This window comes from Ornithorhynchus anatinus, chromosome 18 (genome assembly GCF_004115215.2).
Source record: "Ornithorhynchus anatinus isolate Pmale09 chromosome 18, mOrnAna1.pri.v4, whole genome shotgun sequence".
NCBI classification, from domain to species: domain Eukaryota; kingdom Metazoa; phylum Chordata; class Mammalia; order Monotremata; family Ornithorhynchidae; genus Ornithorhynchus; species Ornithorhynchus anatinus.
In genome coordinates this window covers 25703327-25720458 of record NC_041745.1, presented here as the reverse complement: position 1 = coordinate 25720458, position 17132 = coordinate 25703327, and the positions used below count along the sequence as shown (strand labels likewise).

General features: G+C 45.7%; 1 protein-coding gene across 2 annotated transcripts in view; it reads right to left on the bottom strand.

The window, feature by feature from the left end:
* The window catches only part of CTBP1 (C-terminal binding protein 1), a 330982-nt gene that overhangs the window by 313391 nt on the left and 459 nt on the right, over nucleotides 1-17132 (bottom strand). The gene's annotated exons all lie outside the window — the stretch shown is intronic.

Sequence of the window (17132 nt, the reverse complement as noted above, 5' to 3'; positions counted from 1 at the left end):
GCCCATGTTCTACATGGACAGGGATGTAGGGCAATTCGAACTGCATGTACCCATGTAAGCCAGCTACAATTAGAACCAGGACTATCAGTTAATCAATGGTATTTATTGAGTGCTTACTGTATGCAGAGCATTGTACTAAACAACTGGGAGGGTACAACAGAGTTGTACAGACTTGTCACGTTCCCTGACCAAGACAAGCTTAGAGGGCGAGGCAGATATAAATATAAATAAATATAAACAAAACTTTTCAGCCATACACATACTCATCTGTCAACTTCACACCATCGGGGGTGTCTTCTTCAAATATAGAGGACGAGTACAAGAGTCCACATAACTTCAGAGGTGTTGATTTAGAGAGTCACATCGTGGAAACCAACTTTGTTCAGATGAATGTTCTCCGCCTCTAGATTGTGAGCTTGTTATGGGCAGGGATTGTTCTGCATACAGTAAGCACTCAATAAATACTGTGGATAGATTGTTATGCATGTGGATTGTACCCTAAAGCTTGCATTCATAGTAAGAGTAGCAATGGCATTTATTGAGCATCTTTGGGTGCAATGCAGTGGGCTAAGAACTTGGGAAAATACAACAGAAGTACAAAGCACGTTATCCTGCCCACAGTGAGCTTCCACTCCAATGGGGGAAATGAAACATAGAAATCATTACAAACAGTAGAATCAGATCTTCCAGCAATACTCAAACCACCCAAACTTGGAATGGCTACTGCGTTTCAAAATACATTCTACATTCGACTCCGAGAGGAAAAGGTGAGGGGGGACATAAGGATAAAGTTGCGAAGGATTGAACATAAAAACTGAAACGGAGAAGGGGAAAGGAAAAATGATCACCACAAACCACCTGGAATCAAGGTCAGAAAAAGGACATCTGGGAGGCCTGGGCCAGATTAAGACCAATGGGTCCCTGAAGCCAAAACGTCCAGTAGTCAAGCACGTAGCCCCTTTCCCAAAGCTGCTGGCTACTACCTTTATCCCCGGGGCAGAACCAGTAATAGCAGAGAGCCGAAGGAGGCCATCAGGATGACCCAGAATGGACCCTACACGTCCAGGAGATGGGAGAGTAGCAGACGTAGCCGTACCACCAGGGGCTGACCCATGAGCAAAGCAATAGTGGTATGGTGAAGCAGCACAGTGCCAGTCTAGAAGCTGGAGGACCCAGGTTTGAGTCCGAGCTATGCTGTTAGCCGGCCGTGTGACCATGTGTCACTTATTGACCCTGTACCTCAATTTCCCCATCTGTAAAATGGGGATGATAAGACCTGAAAGGGTTGTTGTAAGCGTTGAAATGAAGTGATTATTGTGAGAGCCCTTTGGTAATAAAAGTGTTAGAGCAAACCAAGTCCCTCTAGACAATAAGCTCTTTGTGGGCAGGGAATGTGTCTGTTTACTGTTGCATTGTAACTCTCCCAGTGCTTAGTCCAGTGCCCTCCACACCATAAACGCTCAATGAGACAATGAGACAATGAATGAAATAAGGAATACGTCACTGAACTATAGCTTCTTCCAGAAACATACCATCAGGAATATCTGTCTTTGTCCAGGCTAGATCATATTCATCTCATTCTCTGCCCATTCTCTGCTTTGGTGGGTAGAAGGTCTTCAGAGTTACCAGGATGAGGAAGGGCCTGAGACAAAAATTTCAACCGGCTGGCTGGAATTCTCCTCCTGCTTCTAACTAGTCTAAATTCCTTCTTTTGCAGTTTTAACTCAATTTCCCCTTCAGAAAAAACAGCAAACCCTGGTCTGCGGTAATCACGGAAAATAGCCGGTCGTCGTCAATCTCCAAACAATATTCTTTCCTTTGGCTGAACAAAGCCATTCTCCTGCCTTCTCTCACTCCGAGAAACCAATGGTAGTGACAAATATCCATTCGGAAACAACCTCCTGAAGCTCAGAAGCTATTCCATTGGATCTGGAAATCAGACCCACATTTGATGATTTCACATGACAGGGACCTTTGGAGAAGCTTAATTCCTCTCAGTGTTTTCTGTACATTCACAGGGACCACTCCAGAAGCAATCCAATCAGATTAAGACAGAAGCAGTGCCCTCATGGCTTAAGAATGCCAACTGAATTGCTTTAACTTACTGTGAGGTACAACCATATATTACCATTTATATTTTAATGCAGATCTAAGAATGGAAGTGTTTTTCAACTAGAAATGTTCCAAAAGAAGCACTTTCCTACTTACTCTTTCATCCAGCTCTTCGTTTTAAAATATATCTACCAAAGAGTTTAACAGAAAAGTAGTGACAGTTGGGGGGAGAAAAGAAACCTCTGCAAAAACCTTCCTAGTTTAAAAAAAAATAATACATAGCACCCTAAGTCCTATGCTATAACGATTCATCAGCTTCAGATCAAAAATTATTTTCTTCTTCAAAAGGAAGACCTCTTCTATATCCATTTTTGTAAGCTCATTATGAGCAGGGAACGTATTTGCTAATTCTGTTATACTGCACTCCCCTCAAGCACTTTGTACAATGCTCAGCACACAGTAAGCACTCAACTGATTGATTATTCTGAGGAAAAAGGAGCTGCTAAGGGTTTTTAGAAGCAATCCATCAATAGGCGTTCTGGAGAGGTGTCTGACTGTATTTCCGAAGAAATATCAAAGGAAAATGTTGAACTAATTCAATTATACCATCTTGTGCACAACTACATAGGTAAAACCAAATTGTGTAGATGTTGCAGAGTTTTTTTTTAATGCCCCACATCACATGGTCCGCACCCAAAATGAAGGCGAATCTCAGTCTTTGATTTCTATACTAGGAAATGAAATCTGAAAATAGCTAAGTTCAATCCACTGAGGTTGGAGTAATGGAAGAGAACAGGCTTTTGGAGGTGATGGGCCCAGCTTCCTCATCCAAACTTCCAGAGAGGGAGGGACTGGGAAAAAGAGAAATCAGAAAATAGACAAGAGATTGGGAACTGAAAAAGAAAAGAAATAGGAAAGGGATGGGATGTATTTCCATGAATCCCACGGTCATGCTACCTAGCAAATATTGAGAAGCACTTCCTTCCCCTCGCCCACCCCTCTCCAGAAAATGCACCAGTTTAGGTAATTAAAATCAGAGCAGATGCAAAGAAATGTGGGACAGATTGGCAGAAAGAAGTTAAGGAAATGAAAAAACAAAGACATTATTATCAGAATGGCACCAAAACATCTTCAAGGGATTGAGACATTCAAGGAGCACACAAAAACACAGAATGTTAAGGAGTAGCAGCTTTCACTAGTAGCATTCAAATCAATGATTTATTACATTTGTGTAAACAAATCCAAACAGGTGACTTGCCTAATGAGGCAATACTAGAAGGAAACCTCTAAGAAAAATGGTTTAACAGCATTACCAGGAAGTCAAGAGACTACTCTATGAAAAAATTAAAAACAAAAACAACTCATTTAAAAGCAATGACACTCAATTTTCAGGGCTAGTTGAGACCAAATTCATCACAAAGCCCCAAAATTATAGCAAATATTCAAACTGACCAACGCATTCCATCCCTACGATTATCAGCCTGATGAACTATAAAGGACTGTCAGCCCTTGGAGGGATAGGAACCATGTCTAATCCCCATCTTGGTATTCTCTTTTAGCGATTACTTCCTGGAATGCCAACCTTCTCACTGCACCTCGATCTCGTCTGTCTCGCTGCCCACCCTTTGCCCAGGTCCTGCCTCTGGCCTGGAGTACTCTTCCTCAGCACTTATGAACATATCCCATAATTGATTTATTTATATTGTCTGTCTCCCCCACTCTAGCCTGTAAAGTGCATTGTGGGCAGGGAATGTGTCTGTTATAGTGTTGTGTTTTACTCTCCCACTTAGTACAGTGCTCTGCACATAATAAGTGCTCAATAAATACTACTGCTTGGTTAACTGATTGACAACTCTGAATACAGTAAGTCTTAATAAACAGTATTATTACTACTAAAAAACCCCAAAGTTATGTTTGTCATGATTTTAAGGACCATATTCAATAGACACTTTCCTACTTTTTGGCTAAGAGAGGATGAGCAAAGAGTCCTCTTCTATGTGCCCTATCTTAATGTGACTAATAGAAAGAGATGATCTTTACCAATGAATTTATCATTCTTTTTTCTTTCCTCTTCTTTTCCGATTTTTCTTCTAGGGTTGTAAATATGCCAACTCTTTGTCTCATTCTTGTTACATTTGTCTTTGTGGAGGAGTGGGGGCCGGGGGGGCCGATGGGCAAAGGAACAGGCAAAAATGAGTTTACAAATAGGAAGCAGCAGCATGTCCTAGTGGAAAGCGCACAGGTCTGGGAATCAGAGGACAAGGGTTCTAATTCTGGCTCTGCCAACTGCTTCCTGTGTGACTCTGGGCAAAGTCGCTTAACTTCTCTGAGCCTCAGTTTCCTCAAATTGGGGATTAAATACCTGTTCACCCTCCTACTTAGACTGTGAGCCCCAAATGGGACAGCAACTGTGTCCAACCTGATAATCCTGTATCTACCACAGTGTTTAAGGCAGTGCTTGACACATAGTAAGTGCTTAACAAAAACCGTAACAGTAACATTATAAATCAATTTTCCCGAAGTGTAATGAAGCTGTGATTACAAAAGTGCTAAGATGACTCCAAACTGTTAAGATGGTGAGAGAGAAAGCTCACCTCCTTCAGGTGGTTTTTCCCAGACTCAGCCTCCCTTCTCCTCTGCTCTTCTTCCCCTCTCCATTGCCGACTCCCTCTACTCTACCCCCTCCCCTCCCCACAGCACTTGAGTATATATGTACGTATTTATTATTCTATTTATTTCATGATGTGCATAAATCTATAATTCTCTTTATTTATAATGATGCTATTGATGCCTGTTTACTTGTTTTGATGTCTGTCTCCCCCCTTCTAGACTGTGAGCCCATTGATGGGTAGGGATTGTCTCTATTTGTTGCTGAACTGTACTTTCCAAGCGCTTAGTACCATGCTCTGCACACAGTAAGTGCTCAATAAATACAACTGAATGAAGAAACAGGTAGGTAGGTAGATGATGGGAGTATGATAGAAGGTCATAGGTCACCCATGACCTCCTTCTTGCCAAATCCAATGGCTCCTACTCTATCCTAATCCTCCTTGGCCTCTCAGCTGCCTTTGACATTGTAGACCATCCCCTTCTCCTCCACACCTTATCTCACCTTGGCTTCACGGAATCCATCCTCTCCTGGTTCTCTTCTTACCTTTCTGGACGTTCATTCTCGGTTTCCTTTGCAGGCTCCTCCTCCCCCTCCCATCCTCTGTCGGGGTTCCTCAAAGGTCAGTTCTTGGCCCTCTTTTGTTCTCCATCTACACTCACTCCCTCGGTAAACGCATTTGCTCTCACGGCTTCAACTATCATCTCTATGCAGTTGACACACAGATCTACATCTCTGCCCCGTCCTCTCCCCCTCCCTTCAGGCTTGTATCTCCTCCTGCCACCAGGACGTCTCTACCTGGATGTCTACCCGCCACCTAAAACTCAACATGTCCAAAGCTGAGCTCCTTATCTTCTCTCCCAAGCCCTGTCCTCTTCCTGACTTCCCTATCACTGTGGATGGTACGACCATCCTTCCCATCTCTCAAGCCCGCAACCTTGGTGTCATCCTTGACTCCGCTCGCTCATTCACCCCACACATCCAATCCGTCACCAAGATCTGCCGGTCTCACCTTTATAATATCGCCAAGATCCGCCCTTTCCTCTCCACCCAAACGGCTATCTTACCGGTACGGGCTCTCATAATATCCGGGCTGGATTATTGTGTCAGCCTTCTCTCTGATCTCCCTTTCTCCCATCTCTCCCCGCTCCAGTCTATTTTTCATTCCGCTGCCCAGCTCATCTTCCTGCAGAAACGCTCTGGGCATGTCACTCCCCTTCTTAGAAACCTCCAGTAGTTGCCTATCGACCTCCGCATGAAACAAAAACTTCTCACTCTAGGCTACAAGGCTCTCCATCACCTTGCTCCCTCCTACATCTCCTCCCTTCTCTCTTTCTACTGCCCACACCGTAGGCTCTGCTCCCCGGCCGCCCACCTCCTCAGGAGATGAACAATGGGTAGAGTGGTCGACTATGATATATAAGCAAGCAAAGGGAGGCAACTTCAGGTACCGACAACTCAATCTGGGCTTTCTGGGCTTCCTGGAAGCTGGTCCCCACAGAGCTGCCTTTTCCATTGCATTCAGAGGACGTGGGTCCTAATCCCGGCTCTGCCACCTGTCTGTTGTGACCTTGGCCAAGTTGCTTCACTTCTCTGGGCCTCAGTGACCTCATCTGTAAATTACAGTAATTATGGCATCTGTTAAGCGCTTACTAGGTGCCAGGCACTGTACTAAGCGCTGGGGTAGATACAAGCAAATCAGTTTGAACATAATCCCTGTCCTGCATGGGGCTCATGGTCTTAATCTCCAGGCTACAGATGAGGTAACTGAGGCACGGAGAAGTTAAATGGCTTGCTCAAGGCCATACAGCAGACAAGTGGTGGAGACAGAATTAGAACCTATGACCTTCTGACTCCCAGGTCTGTGCTCTATCCACTACACCATGCTATTTCCACGTTAGTCTTCGGCTCGATCTCAGGAATAATAATAGCAAGCATCAACTCAGGACTTGGAAAATGGAATTACCCACCGGGGCCCAATTAACATGACCAATCTCTCATTGTGTTACAAGAAAAGGCTTCTTAAACAGAAGCAATCCATGAGGTTCAAGGGAAAAAAATCCTCCAACTGTGGCGTGCTTTCCACAAGCGTGCCAAAGTTACTTATTTTAATGCTAACCCTATGCTCCATTAAAATGAGTTTCAACGGAGACGGTTTTACATTATGGTGAGCGAAGTCTAGGTAGTCCACGGAGCAGAGAGGTAGTCTGCCACAGCAGAGAAAGGCTCTACCAGTAGAATCTGTGCTCGAAATCCAGAGATGGTCTTCCCAGACAGCTGTGAGTAACCGCTGATCCCATAATGGTCTTCATTCAGTTGCATTTATTGAGCACCTACTGTGTGCAGAGCACTGTACTTAGCTCTTGGGAGCATACAATACAACAATAAACAGACACAGCTCCACAAAGAGCTTACAGTCTTGTTGGCATGCATCTGCCCAGGGTTGCATTTTGGTCATTCATTCAATTCAATCGTATTTATTGCGCACTTACCGTGTGCAGAGCACTGTATTAAGCGCTTGGGAAAGTACAGTATACCTCCAATAGAAGCCAGAAAGCTTTTGGAGGACACGGACCCAACGACGACTAAAAATCCCCACGTCTTGCGAGGGACTAGTAAAACAGTATGCACCTCATGGGTAAGCAAGACATATCTTGTCTGTTAAGTGGCTTTCCCTCACTCCTGGAAGACTGAGCCATCCGCTCTGGGCAAAGAGGTCAGTGAACAAAAGAGGAAGGGGGAGCTTCTCACCAGGCACTTTACAGTCTGTCATTCAGAACAGAGCCCTCTCACATCCCCAAAGCTCAAGGTGTTCTCGCAACTCAATGAGGCTATTCACTAGGCAGCAGCGATCAATACCAGTGGTATTTATGGAGCACTTACTATGTGCGGAGAACTGCACTAAACGCTTGGGAGAGCAAATACAAGAGTCGGAAGAGCAAAAAGCGGTACCACCCTTTCAGCTAAAGTTAACTGGGATTCAGTCACTTATTCATTTAATCATATTTACTGAGCACTTACCGTGTGCAACACACAGTATTAAGCGTTTGGGAGAATACAGTGGAACAACAGACACATTCCCTTTCTACCGAGATCCAGAAACAGACATCAGGACACTCCCCCTTGTACAGTTTATTCCCCGACAAGGCGACGGACACCTTCATTTCAAGTAACGTGCCAAGAATGCAAAGAAAAATTTGAAAATTGCCATTTATAAGAGGCTTTCTCCACTAACGAACTACTCCCCAAAAGCGAAAGGACAAACCGAAATCAGAGTCTTTGCCAGATGAGAATTCAACTGATCATTTGCTTCATTTCCCAAAGAAAAACAGGGTGAAAGTATTTATTACCCATTGAAGCTTCCAAAAAGCTGTTTATAAATGACTGGGCTAAAAATGACCAGTAAAAACTCTCACCAGTGTCCCTTTTAAAAGTCCCTTTGACTTACACTTTCAGTAGCAAATAGCCTAGTGGGTAGCGCAGGGGCCTGGGAGTCAGAAGGACTTGGGCTCTAATCCCAGTTCCACCACTTGTCTGCTATGTGACCTTGGGCAAGTCACTTAATATCTCTGGGGCTCAGTTACCTCATCTGTAAAATGGGGATCGAGACTGTGAATCCCATGTGGAACAAGGACTGTGTCCAACTCGATTTGCTTGTAACCACCCCAGCGCTTAGTACAGCGCCTGGCACATAGTAAGTCCTTAAATACCACAATTGTTATTATTATTATTATTATCCAAGGCCACACTGGATCTGTAAAAACTCCATGACACCAAAAAGGTGACGATGGTCCGCTGAGCTGAAGCAGGACACCAAAGAAATTAGAAGGTGGGCATGTAGCTCAGCTAAACATTCACAACATTTTCCAGTTCAGTTCTAATATTCAACAGCTTTGGTCTTTCGTGGTATATACTGATTATGTGGATCGATCCTAGGCAGGAGATGAACACTGGGTAGAGTGGTCGACTATGATACATAAGCAAGCAAAGGGAGGCAACTCCAGGTACTGACAACTCAATCTGGGCTTTCTGGGCTTCCTGGAAGCTGCTCCCCACAGAGCTGCCTTTTCCATTGCATTCAGAGGACGTGGGTCCTAATCCCGGCTCTGGCACCTGTCTGCTGTGACCTTGGCCAAGTCGCTTCACTTCTCTGGGCCTCAGTCACCTCATCTGTAAAATGGGGGCTGAAATGATGAACCCCATGTGGGACAGGGACTGGGCCCAAGCTGATGACCCTGTATCTACCCAAAGGGCTTAGAATGGTGCTTGTCACATAGTAAGTGCCTAAAAAGTACCTCAATTATTATTATTATTACTCTTCTTCTCCTCCACTCCCCAATTGCAGCATAAGGGCAACAGAGGGGGAAGGCTTTTCAAATCTTTAGGGGTGAGCTTCGATTAGGAGACCTGAGGCATAAATCTGAGTAACTTTAACTGAAGTTGTCAACAATACAATATACCTTTACAAAAAGCTGAAATCAGGAAGTACCAAAATCTTTTACCACCCATAAAAGGTTCTCCAAACATTAAAACACATTTTATTAAATAAAATGAATAGTTACAGCACACCTTGCCAAATTGATAGATTCAAACAAATTTAAGAGTGGGCTCTTAACGCTAGACCAGAAAACCACACATTTTTAATTTAGCTCCTCTATGGCAGACACGCTTTACTACTTAATAAGACTAGCAAGCAATTATAAACCAGCGTTACCATAAGGTTGTGAAACTGAACTTACTGTGGTAAAAGTTATTTTAGCGTTGTGCAAGAGTTTCAAAACCGTAGCTCATATTAAGCATCTTTTTAGAATGAAAGTTCACTCACTAAGTGCTGGGGTGGACACTAGTAAATGGGGTTGGACTCAGTCCCTGTACCACATGGAGCTCACAGTCTCAATCCCAATTTTACAGATGAGGTAACTGAGGCCCCGAGAAATGAAGTGACTTGCCCAGGATCACACGGCAGACAAGGAGCAAAGCCAGGATTACAACCCATGACCTTCTGACTCCCAGACATGTGCTCTATCCACTATGCTGTGATCAACCCACCTGAAGGAATGCTAAAAAGGTCACTGGTAAGGGTATTTTCAATTTGAGAAATGTGAGAAATTAAGAAACACTGAATTTTACCTGAGAAATATACATGGGTCGAATTATAAAATAATGTTAAGGTAACCTTGCTTTTAAATAACAAGTATGACTTTCATTTTCATACTTGACCAATGTCTCCCAACCCTGTTTTGTCCATCCATACCATCTACGTATGAAGGGGGAGAAAAAAGGACTGGACACCTAGGTCTTTCCACGAAGGTAGTCAATATTTCTACTTAGTTTTAATCATACTGTTGAAGATGAAAACGATCTGCAGGGCTTTAATGATCTAAATAAATAAGTAACCTAGCATCCCTCCCTTCACGCCAGCTAATGACATCTTTCCCTGACACTCCTTACTAAGTCCATGAGGAAAAACAAATATTAGGCGCTAAGAAGGTGCAAAAACACCAACCCCTTAAAAATGAACCAGATCTGAGGTTTCGAAGGATCTCGCTTGGACCCTGCTGGATGAGAAAACCCGCAGGACTCTTTCCAATCCTTCCTCTGGGTAGGTGAGGTGGGAAAGTAAAGGGAGCCTGAAACTTTTCCATTCGAGAACACGATTCCCTTTCTGGAAACCTGAGACGTGCTGGCTTCACATCCCCAATATCACAATGTGCTAATCCTAAATTCAACACAGGAATTTTTTTACTCTTGTCTATTTTCTACAGGCCTCCCGTCTTGAACCGCTCAATGACTACAGTGACCAGACACTTCAATTTTCTCTTAGAAATGAAATGGTGACGCTATTCATGCCCGAGCTTTTTTGGGGGTGGTACTGCACAAGTAGTAACTATTGCATAAAATGGATGACAGGTACTGCCTTCCTCGCTATTGGTTGGAACAACAAACTGGATTTTTTGTTTGTTTGCTTGTTTGTACCTGAGGAAGACAGTAGTTACTTCTCATCAAGTTATTTATATACTCCACAACCCTATGCTGAAACGTAAATATCTCTGTGAAAGCCCAAGTACAATGCCCCAAAATAATAGCTAAAGTACACATCAGAAACACGGAGACGGAATTCACCACCCAAGAGGAGGAGTCCTTTCTCGAACGAGGATCACCCTATACCACAAGCCGATTCTTGCCTCAATTCTGCCCCTCCTCGATAAGTCTCTTCAGGGTTAATGGAGTCAGGCTACAGGTCTTCTACTTAAAAATTTCTCTCCAGATTCTGCAGTCGCCTCTCTTCAGCTCTATCTTGAAAAAATTGCACATTTGCACGATGCCAATATGAACTAACTTTACATTCCTCGGTAGTTATCACAGCCGTTCTACCCTATGTCCTTTAAGATTTAAGGCTTTGCTTGCATATAAAATGACAGGCAGAGCCACCATGCAAGAAGCATAAAATGTAGATTGTTTTCAATGTGGTTAATAGAGACATTAAATTTCAATGTATGTGGCACCCGGAAGATGACAGATGATCTTACTCTGCCTATTCTGCTCAGCATCTGTATATATTATCGCGTGGCTTCATTTAAGGGGAAAAAAAATGTTTAAATTTATTGTACTCATTTTGTGTAAAAAAGCGTTTTCCTCCCTAATTACATCCTATGCAGGATTTAGAAACAATTACAGTCTCCCGCGTCCCCATTAGTCTGTTCAACTAGTCTATTCTACTTTTCTGCTTCTCCTGGTGACCAATTTTGACTTAACTGAAGCTGTTCAAATATTAAAGGTACTCCGAGATGGCAGGAGTTTATCTAACAGCATACATGGAATGTCACACATCCCTCCTCTCTCGCTCCTTTTCTGCACACAACACACACACACACACACACCCCCAATAAAAAAAAAAGAAATCGGCACGACCATCAAAGGGGTTGTTGATTAGATCCAGTGTTACGGAAGCACGGTCGGTTCTTCTATTTATGCCATAATTAAGTTACAATAGGCACATCTGAAAAATTACAGGCTGGGCAGTTAAAACAGATGCTTCCTCCGTCCCTTTCGTATGGACTGGGTGCCTCTCCTTGCCAATACCGTCAGGAGCGAGGCAAGAACTAAAGTAAAAAAAAAAAACCAACATCTGCAACACCTCTCTGTTTTGTTCACATTCTTCCACACATTTTCCTGCTGACTCCCCCCCAAAAAAGGCGGCTCGCGACTGTGAAAACAGTGGAACGGGGGCACATCTGGGTGGTAGCAGGGGGGAAAACGGAATGAAACATGAATAAACAAAAACATGGCGAAAGTGGCCTGGGGTTGTTACGCTGTCAGATCATTTTTCCAAGCCCAACATCAAGGCTTTTGTTACAACCGAAGCGGTCATTTGCATGGAGAACCAACAGGGTTTCTTCTTCTTCAGCGTTTCCCAGATCGGAACACACTCACTCTCTTCCATCCAGAGAGAGACACACACACACACGCAGCCAAATCTTTCCCGTTGCACACCGATAATCCGGCCAAATGCACACCTATTCGCCCCGCTAGAATCTCCAGATTCCACCGTACACCCCGCATGCAGAATAGTTTGCCGCTGCGACGTAATTTAGGGATAAAAATAAACGGACAAACCTTTGGAGTGCTGCCCCAGCCGGGAGTTCCTCTAGCTCTCCCTCTGCTCTGGCTGTTACTGACAAGATCAGGCTGAGATGAACAAGTCCATGCTACTCTAACAACCTGACAAACCTCAGGTTTTCCCAGCCACTTTGTTACCTGGAAAAATCAAGGCAAACTTTCCCCCCCAAAGTTCAATTTTGTTTTTTTCAAAAAAAGAAAGAAAGAAAGTACCAAAGCACGATTCCAAGAAGAGAAAGGGTGGGAAAAAAAAATAATAAAAAACACTCCTAAAATCAGAGCCCGGGTAATCATCTGAGCAACGTCCTTCTTGCTGATGTGGCTGGGTCGGCACTTCCACCCTAAAACCCCTTTTTCAGGGTGCAACGACGGCCAAAAATGGGGTGTAAATGATCAGGGATCCAAAAGTCCTTCTGTCCGCTTTAGTGTGTCCAAACAATATTCTCTTCTAAAAGGGGGGCCGGCAGAGAAATAGGGAACGAAACTCGGGCATTCTCACCAAAGGCCACCGTTTCTGCGCTATCACGGGAATAAAGGATGCTTTTCTTCAAAATGAAATTCCACAGCCCTCTCCACTTCAACACCGTGGATAAACCCTCTAAGGGATTTGGTTTTTTTTTTAATTCAACAACCAAGGAATTGATTTTCGAAATGGTTATCGGGAGGGGGGTAAAAGGCTAACTTTTCCAACTTTAAAGAGGGACTTGGGAATTCTCAGGAGGCTTGTCATGATCCCTAGGCATCCCGAATATTTAAATACTTCCACCCTACAGCACCTCAAAAACAAGGATTAGGATTTTCTAAATCTGCACAGGCCTAGGAGTCTTCGAAGAGTCCTGCGCCTCACTACTCAACTGGCATCGGCAGCCAGAACTTTTTCTTTTCCTAAACTGGCCCACTGCCTACTTGGGATTTGGGGATGGTATGCGATTAATCTTTTACAGGGAAAAAAAAAAGTGATCTAACTATAGTCACTTTGTTTATATATTTTCCTTTCCTCAGTGTTTATTCTAAAACTTAAAGCATTAAAGAAAAATGATTCAGCCTAAACTCACCCCCCACAGCAGACTTCCTGTTAAAAGCATGACTTTAAAAGATGCATTACACCCGCACTCGCAAAATCTTAAGGTCTAAGAAATTCAAGGTGTAGAATTTTTTATTCAGTTACCTTGTTACAGGAGAAGCCTTCTGCCATTGTATTGTCAACAAATATTTATTAAACATTTTCAAACGGTGCTTGGCTGAGCCACACACAAAGATCATTATATGACATCAAAATGAGACTTTTTCAGCCATTCTTTTTGGATCCACAAGTGAAATTGAAAGGCAGAGACAGACAATCAATCAGTCTTGTTGATCGAGTGCTTAACTGTATGCAGAGCGGCTCGGGACAATTCACTAGAAAACAATTAAATATGGGCCCGAGAAGTTGTATAGTCTCTCTTCTTGTCTGCTTACTGGGATATTGAATTGCTCAACTTGTTGCTACAGTGTTTGAGAAGCAGCGTGGCTCAGTGGAAAGAGCACGGGTTTAGGCGTCAGATGTTATGGGTTCTAATCCCGGCTTCGCCACCTGTCAGCTGTGTGACTTTGGGCGAGTCACTTAATTTCTCAGTGCCTTAGTTATCTTATCTGTAAAATGGGGATTAAGACTGTGAGCCTCACGTGAGACAATATTACCCTGTATCTACCCCAGTGCTCAGAACAGTGCTCGGCACATAGTAAGCGCTTAACAAATACCAACATTATTATTAGTACAAAAAAATTCAACTATTTGTTTCTCTCAGTGGAAACTAGAGATCCAATGGTCTATTCCCTGCCATATATGATTTCTCACTCTGAAGATAAAGGCCAAAGTGGATTTTCCAAGAGCAAAGTCAACTCCGCACCCTAACGAGCTTATGACCATTTTTCTCTTGACCAAAAAGAAACGCTACACAGTCGCGTAATTACTACAGGAGATGCCAAACACCACCTGACCGAAAATTAAAACCACTGAAATTCCAAGCCCTGGAGGCCAAGATGAATGAAGACATCTCAGTCGGGCATCTTTTAAAACGATCAGATCTACACCTTTGAATCGAATGGGATACGTTTTCTCTCTGGTGTACGTCGTCGGGGGAAAAAAGCGATAACTAAACTCACATCAACCACCCCGAAATTAAAGTAAGGGGAGATGGCGGGGGGGGGGGGGGGCACAGACACCACCAATAATGTATATTATTCTGCCAATCTCCTTCCAGGAAGAACTCGCTACCCTTTGGCGCCCTTCAAATCTCCATAGGAAATCTGTGTTCTTCGCCGCCTTTCGTCTTGAAAACTTAGGATGAGATGCAAAGGCTGTCCCCTGGAACTCCTTCCCGCGCCCCCATACTAAGCTAGCATTGGCACCCTTAAATTGATGCCACACAACACAATGCTTAGTCTCTATAAATATTTATAGACGCTGCCGAGAAGGGTAAATCAGTTGACATTCGGCAATTAAATCTGCCTCTCTGAAGTTGCAATACTTAAAGGTTAAAGATTAGACATGCTCCCTCTTGTGTTAAACTAAGAATGCATGCTGTTTTCTCTGACATGACGGTGGCTGGGCCATCTGTTCCATGCAGTAGCCCCCTCCCCTTCAACTTTGGCTACTAATTCTTTAGAAATGTTGGCCCACGGTCCTCGGGTTCCCGGGCAAATTCGCTTTCTAACGGCCTCGGCGGGCGGCGTCGAATGGAGTCCGTTATTGGGCCCGTTCCAGCCCTTCGCCCCGTGGGTGGAGGGTTTAAATCTGGGGTGGGAGAGACAGCCCGGTGGAGCCAATTCCAAAATCCGACCTCTCGTTTTCATTCATTCACTCGATCGCACTTACTGAGCGCTCACTGTGCGCAGGGCACTGTACTAAGCGCTTGGAAGTTACAATTCGGCAACAGACGAGAGACAATCCCTGCCCACCGACGGGGTTGGATGGGATGCAGCCCTTCTTAAGAATGAGTGCCCTCCCTCCTTCGCCGGCACTGATGAATGCATTCACCCATTCAATTGTATTTATTAAGCGCTTATTGCATGCAGGGCACTGTACTGAGCGCTTGGAAAGTCCACCTGGGCAACAGATAAGAGACGATCCCTGCCCATCAGCGGCGTTGGATGGGATGAAGCCCTTCTTAAGAATGAGTGCCCTCCCTCCTTCGCCGGCACTGATGAATGCATTCACCCATTCAGTTGCATTTATTAAGCGCTTACTGCACGCAGGGCACTGTACTGAGCGCTTGGAAAATACACCTGGGCAACAGATAGGAGACAATCCCTGCCCACCAGCGGGGTTGGATGGGACGAAGCCCTTCTTAAGAACAAGTGTCCTCCCTCCTTCCCCGGGGTCCACGTTAGCACCGATGAATGCACTCTCCCATTCAATGGTATTTAGTAAGCGCTTATTGTGTGCAGGGCACTGTACCGAGCGCTTGGAAAGTACAAGTGGGCAACAGATAAGAGACAATCCATGCCCACAAATGAGGCTGGACGGGATGAAGCCCGGACCGGGTGCCGGTTATTGGGCGGGGATCATAGTAAGCGCTTAACAGATACCAACATTATTATCATTATCTCTATCTGTTGCCGACCTGGACATTCCAAGCGCTCAGTCCAGCGCTCTGCACACAGTAAGCGCTCAATAAACACGACTGCATGAAGCAGGAGGGCCCTCCCCTCCTTCCCCCGGGGTCCCGGAGAGCGCCGAGGAACGCCTTCACCCATTCGATCGTATTTACCGAGCGCTTACCCTGCGCAGAGCGCTGGACTGAGCGCTCGCAAAGTACCACCCGGCGACGGGCCTAGAAGGGGGGTGGGAGGGAGGGGACACCCTGCCTCAAAAGTGGGCCCTTTTCCTGGAAAAATGCATCCGATAAGGGGCAGGCGCCCAATCATATATACATATATTTTATCCCTAATATTGTCTGTTGTGGGTTTGAGGAGGTCCGGCGCAATATTTGAATTTGCAGCAGGCAGGAGGAGGAGGAGGAGGAGGAGGAGGAAGGGGGATGGGGGATTGGGGGGATGAGGGGGATGGGAATGGGGGGGGATGGGGGGATGGGAATGGGGGGGAAGGGGGAATGGGAATGGGGGGGATGGGGGGATGGGAATGGGGGGGAAGGGGGAATGGGAATGGGGGGATGGGGGGATGGGAATGGGGGGGAAGGGGGAATGGGAATGGGGGGATGGGGGGTTGGGGGGGGATGGGGGAGGGAATTTGGGGGAGGGAATTTTTTTGGAAAAGGTGATCTTGTCCTGGAATGGGACGGCGCCTCCCTTTCCTCCCCCCCAGCTCTGCTCCCGGGGGTGTGGGGGGGGAGGGGGGTCCCCGAATTGGGGGACGGGGAGTTTGTAGAGCTCTTTTAGACCTCCTGGGGGGGAGGGGAGAGGGAGCTTCCCCAGCCTGCAGGCGGGAGCGGGAGGAGGAGGAAGAAGAGGAGCATGAGCTGGAGCCGGGAGAGCGGCCGGTCCTGGCCCGCCTGGACCTCCCAGCATGGAGGAGGAGGAGGAGGAGGAGGAGGAGGAGGAGGAGGAAGAGCTTGGTGCACGGGCTGGACCTGGTCCTGGCCCGTCGGCAGCCCCCAGCCTGGGGGAGGAAAGAGGAGGAGGAGGAAGGAGAAGGAGGAGGAGGACGGAGGAGGAGGACGGAGGAGGAGGTGCACGAGCTGGAGCCGGGAGATGGGCCGGTCCTGGCTCGTCTGCAACCCCCAGCCTGGGGGAGGAGGAGGAGGAGGAGGAGGAGGAGGAAGAAGAGGAGGAGGAGGAGGAGGAGGAGGGGGGGTGCACGGGCGGGACCTGGTCCTGGCCCGCCTGCAGCCGCCAGCCTGGGGGAGGAAAG